Source organism: Elephantulus edwardii, unplaced genomic scaffold, assembly GCF_000299155.1.
Source record: "Elephantulus edwardii isolate Elephantulus edwardi_28Jun2011 unplaced genomic scaffold, EleEdw1.0 scaffold00256, whole genome shotgun sequence".
Classification (NCBI taxonomy): domain Eukaryota; kingdom Metazoa; phylum Chordata; class Mammalia; order Macroscelidea; family Macroscelididae; genus Elephantulus; species Elephantulus edwardii.
The window spans coordinates 1,523,351-1,529,712 of record NW_006400006.1 but is presented as its reverse complement, the minus strand read 5'-3'; positions in this window follow the sequence as shown (position 1 = coordinate 1,529,712).

Genomic DNA, 6,362 nt, shown 5'->3' with positions numbered 1-6,362 from the left:
AGGGTTTAGGGCTGTTGTACATAAGGTCACTATGAGTCGCAAATGACTCAATGGCACATAACAACAACAACAACATAGATTTCATGTGAGCACAGTTAAGTGATCTGGAATTTTCATTCTTCTCAATATTAGCCATAACTTGTTAGGATTCATACAGTCAAATGTCTCTGCATAGTCAATAAAACACAAATAGACATTCTCTTGGTATTCTTTGCTGTAAGCCAAGATCCACCTGACATCAGCAATGATATATCTGGTTCCACAGCCTCTTCTAAATCATGCTTGAACTTCTTTCAGATTCTTGAAGATTATCCAAAAATAATCTTCAACAGTATTTTTCTTGAATGTTCTATTAATGTTATTGTTAGGTAATTTCCACATTCTGTTGAAACACCTTTATTGAGAATGGAAAAAAATATTGACCTCTTTCAGTCAGTAGGCTAGGCAACTGTCTTCTAAATTTCCTGGCACAGACTGGTAAGCAGATACAGGGCTGCATCTATTAGTTGAAATATGTCAATTGGTATCCTATTGATTTCTAAGGCCTTATTTTTTGCCAATGCCTTCAGTGCTGCTTGGATTCTTCCTTCATTATCATTGGCTCTAGATCATATGCTACTTCCTGAAACAGTTCCATGTTGGCCAGTTATTTTTAGTACAGTGACTCTGTGTATTACTTCCATCTTTTTTTTTTGTTTCCAGGATCATTCAAGATTTTGCCCATAGCATCCCTAAGTATTGCAACTCAAGGCTTGAATTTGCTCTTCATTTCCTTCAGATGATATGAGTAGGTGATTTCAAATGCTTTTGGATGCTACTATCCCTTCCTTACCCATTGGTAAGGAATATGGAATTTTTAGGACTAGATTTATAAGATTATTTCTCCATCTGAATCTCTTATAATCTTTTATCTGAGTATATTACACAAGTTCGTGCCTCTGTGCCCTGTATGTGGTATTTATTCCCACAGCCTGGGACCTCCTCCTGCCTGACAATCTACTACTTCCTCCAAGATCCTGGAGGACTTGAATGTCCTTTAAATCATTAACCATGTTTTACTGAAATAAACTCACTGCAGAAGATTAAAAAAAAAACACACAACATTGCAGCCTTCAATATGAATTACATCTCAACATCAAGAAAACAAAATTTCTCCCCACTGGACTAACATGCAATATCACAAAATATGGAGAAAAGATTGAGGATGTCAACACAGCTTCATCTGGTAGAACCCACAATCAGTATACTTCATACCAGCCGTCAGAAAATCTGGAGACATATTTCACTGGGAAAAATCTATAGTCAATTACCTCTCCAAATTACTAGAGGAGTAATGATGCCAGCTTGAGGACTAATATGTGTCTAATTCAGATCATTTTTAATCATTTGCTTAGCGTCTGAGAGCTGGGAAATGAGTGACTAAGGATAACAGAAGGATCAATGCCTTTAAGTTGTGGTATTAGAGAATAGTGCTAAAGATCTTATGGACTGTGAAAAGAAAAAAACAGCTATATCTTAGAGAAGGTGCAGCCAAAATGCATCTTAGAGGCAAAGATGATGAAGCTTCATCTCACATACTTATGAGAATATTGCTAGATCAGTTGATTCCTTGGAGAAGGACACCATGCTTGGGAAAGTAGAGGGGTGGTGAAAGAGAGGATGACTCTCAACCAGATGGATTGACGTGGTGACTGCAGCAATGAGCTCAAATATGTCAGAGATTTTGAGGACGGTGCAGGATAAGACAAGATTTACTCTGTTGTTCACAGGGTTACTATGAGTTGTACTCGACTTGATAGCACCTAACAATAACACTGAAATAAACAATTTACAGATGTGATTCTACAACTAAGCATGAATATGCTCCTTTGGACCAAAGGCCTTGTCCTTAACAGTTCTGTGTTTATCTCAGAGATCAAGGAATGCTGTGGAGCGAACATCGTGTTAATAAACAGCATTGCTTAGGGGAGGAGTGGAAGAGAAGGTCTGGACACCTGTCAGAAGATTAGAAAGATCAGAAAGAACACAGGCTCAGAATCCTTGTTGTTGAACAGGTTTCAACTCACAACGACCTTCCATCAGGTTCTGAGGCTGTGAAACTTAATGGGAGACATTCCATCATTCTCCTGTAGAGCCACTGGTGAATCCACACCCCAGGAGATTCACTGCCTTTGGGTTAACAGCACAATGGTCTTCCTTAAATGAACAATTCCTCTGGGGAAATCTCTATGTCCAGCATTGGAGCCACTGGGACAGAAAGCAAAAGATTGGACTAGTCCATTAGCTGAACAAGTAATGGGGATTCATCATTAAGCCAGGAATGTCCTTTGGGTAGGACAAAGTGTTTACTCATGATTCCTAGCCTAAAGTTTGAGGGTTTGAGCTCATTCAACAATACTACAGAGGACAGACCTGGTAACTGGCTTCCATAAAAATCACAAACCACAGAGCCAATGGAACTTAGCTCCATTCCCAAGGGAGTCTCTGAGAGACAGAATAGACTCAAGGGCAAGAAGTTGCGGGTTTTTTGTTTGCTAAACTATGACTGGATAAAACCAAAACCAAGCCAGTCACTCTTAAATAGATTCCAACTTAGTGACTCCATTTGTCAAAGCAGAACAACACTCCATGGGTTTTTCAATAGCTGTGGTCTTTCAGAAGATCATCCCAAGCATGTTTTGTAAGTCATCTCACAGTGGATTTGAACTGCCAACTTTTCATGAGTGAAAGCAAGCAGATAGTGGCAAAATAAAAAAAAGACTGTCAACAGGGAAGAAAGAACAGAGGCATGGGAATAAACAAAGAAGGTGGGTGAAGGAAAGAAGAAGATACAATAAGGGTTGGCTTGTTGTTGTTAGGTGCCATCAAGTCACTTGTGACTCATAGTGACGCTATGTACAATAGCCTTGAGCCCTGATCTGTCCTGTGCCAATCTTATTGTCTCTGACACACCTACCCCCATTACTCCAGTCACTGAATCAATACATCTCATCGAGGGTCTTTCTCTCTTGCACTGTCCTTCCACTCTTCCATGTATGACGTCCCTCTCCAAGAACTGGTCCCTCCTTGCAACATGCCCAGAGTATGTCAGATGGAGCCTCAGAATCCTTGCCTCCAAAGAGCAGTCTGGTTTCACCCTCTCTAGACAAACCTGTTTGTTCTCTTCAGAGTTCATAGTAGAGTCAATACTCTTCCCCAGTACCAGGGCTCAAAGGCATCAATTCTCTATGATCCCTAGTCATTGTCCAGCTTTCCAATGCATAGCACGTAATGGCAAAGACCGTGGACTGAATTGGGTACACCTTAATCTCCAGACTGACATCGTTGCTCTTCAGTACTCTGGAGAGGTCCCTGACAGCAGACTTTGCCAGTGTAATTCATCTTTTGATTTCCTGGCTGCTGGTACCAAAAGTGTTGACTGTGGAGGGTTGGCTTAGACATTGTAATTATTTAATTGTGTTAATCATTGATAATCAATGCCATTAATATAAATTATTGTCTTAAAAATATCCAGTGTGATTTGTAAACTTTCACTAAAAATAATAATTTTTAAAAAGTTTACCAACAAGAGCACTTTCCTTCTTCCTCGGAGAATACTGTGCTTTTCAGTGTGAGATGCTATCTACGCCTCTCCAGTTTCCTTTGCGTGGCCATGCAAATGCATTAGCCTGAAGCTGGTCATTCACAATTAAGGATTAAATATCCCTGTTGGAGGGAGTTCTGGTGGCATAATCCATTAGGAAGGGATTTAGGCTTCTAACCTAAAGGCTGTTTAGTGTATGTAGGTTCAAATCCACCGACGACTCCGAGAAGAAAGATGAGCAACCTTCTCAGCAATTTACGGCCTTGGAAATCCAACAGAGGGTCAGCCAGGAGTCGGTTCCAATTCAGGCCTTACGTTTAAAATCCCAGGTGGAGCGCAAACCTAAACTCAGGTGTGCACCACCTCCACGTCCAACCCAATCCCACCCTCAGGCTCAGGATTGTGCCAGGCGTGGTGGCATGAGAGAGCACAGGAAGGATGCTGTTCATCAGAGCCACCGCGTGCAGAAAGGGCATGCCCACCTCGGTTAATGAGGATTAGAGGAGGACGTGCTGCGGTTCATAGCAAGCGTACTTTCGGGGTGATGCTTCCTGGAGTGCTGTAATTAGAGAAGCCACACACACATTCTGCCGTTCAGGCAGGTCAATGAACATCCAGCCTTTTCCTGTGTCTGATTCCAAATACTCCCGGCTCAGGACAGTGTCAGATTTCTACACAGGACTTTTCTAATCCAGACGCGCTTCCACTGCTTGGGCAAAGGAGGTTCTCAAGTTCGCGGTATGTGGGTAAGGCGGGTCAGTTCGGAGTTGACAACAATGAGGCTTGCCCGGTATAGAGGGTTTGTTTATTATCATCTATGCTTCCCGCAACTGCGCGATTACTGCATTCACCACCGCATAGGTCATACTTGACGAACGGGAAAACTTCTTAGTGTGGAAAGGGTTGGTTTTGGTTGGGAGGAGGGGCTGGGGGGTGGGGGGGTGTTGTTACTTTTTACCTGAGGGCAAATAACAGTTTGAATGTAAACCATAACTGTTGCTGGGAGAATTGGAGAATATTTTTAAAAAGTGATCATCTATAGGGTTGCACAATTTGGTGAGGTGTGTGTAAAGAAAAAGGGAAGGACCTTTTGTGAAAAACAATGTATTCAAACTTTGTAAATAACTGAGCATAAAATTTTTAAAAAGGTCGGGGGAAGGAGGGATCAGAATGAAATGTTCATTCTCTTAAAAGAGTCATGGAGAATAATGCTGCTACTGCTGGTCCCAGGACCACGCTTTGAGCAGCCAGGTCTCTGAAGACACCAGGCCTGGCACAGGTTTGCAGAGAGATACCAATTACACCAGGAGAAATGTAAACAGCAAGAGTATGTAATGTAAACCGTAAATCATAGCAGGAGATTGCGTTGAATGGCCAGTCCCAACCACTGGGTGGGAGGGTCAGAAAGCTGGTAAATTGAGAAGGAGAAGGAATAGCCCAGGTGAGCAAGGACCAAGTAAGAGATGTATTCTGCAAGAGCAGGAAGCATGGGGTCGCGGTAGGTCGGAGGCTGATCCAAGCAATGACTAAACAAATTACAAAACACAGCATCCAACTCCTATCTAGTCAGAACAATGGGAAAGATAGACTCAGGTCTTAGGAACACAGATCAAACTCCTTTCTGCACCCTCTCAGGTCAGAGTGCAACAAGCTGTCTCAAGCCTCTTAAGCAAATCCCACCAGGAAAGCAACAGGTGTGCTAATTGTGATAGAAAAGTGACCACAGGCAATGTGTAAATGAATGGATACGGATGCGTGTCAATAAAACTATATTTATGATGCACAGGACACTGGATTTGTCTTGTTGGTCATATAATTGGCAAATGGTTGAAAACAGCTAATATTTCTTTTCTCACACCATTTTTGTAGGTCAGAAATTTAGGAACTGCCTAGTTACGTGGCCCAAGCAGTTAGCTTCTAATGAGGTCACAGTCACATTATTGACTAGGGCAAACAGACAATGGAAGCCTTGACAGGAGTTAGAGAATCTGCTCCCAAAATGGCTCACATGTGTGAAAGTTAGCAGGAAGTCTCAGCATATGACCCTCCTTATGTTTTACTGTTGTTGTTAGGTGTCATCGAATCTAGTACAACTCATAGAAACACTATGAAACAACTGATATGAACCGTATCCAATCCTGTGCCGTTCTTACAATCTCTGGCACATTCAAACCCTTTGCTGAAGTATTGTTAATTCACCTGATTGAAGACCTTCCTCTCCTTCTCCATCCCTCCACCTTTCCAAGCATGCTGTCCCTCTCCAAGTAATAACCTCTTCTAGCACCATGTCCAAAGTACATAAGATGAAGCTTTGTCATCTTGCCTCCAAGGAGCACACTGGCTACACACTTTCCAAGACCTACCTGTTCTTTGGATATTCAGCAGTCTTCTCTAACACCACAGTTCAAAGGCATCAATTCTTCTTCTGCCACCTTTCGTCATTGTCCAGCTCTCAGATGGCCTAGCAAGCAAAGAATACCAGAAAAAATGCCTATTCATGCTTTATTGACTACACTAAAGTATTTAGCTTTGTGGATCATGACAAGTTATGGCTAATATTGAGAAGACTGTCTTCATCAAGCTGCTTGAATATCCTCACAATATGGCAGCTTGTTTTCCCTAGAGCTTATGACATGTGAGAGAGAGAGAGAGGAAGGAAGAAGGTATGATGCCTTTTATAAGCAAGTCATATAACATCATGCCTATCATTTTTTTATGTTTTTATAATAATTTTAATGAGCATTTACAGAGATTTTGGATTTCCATTCATTCATTGCTG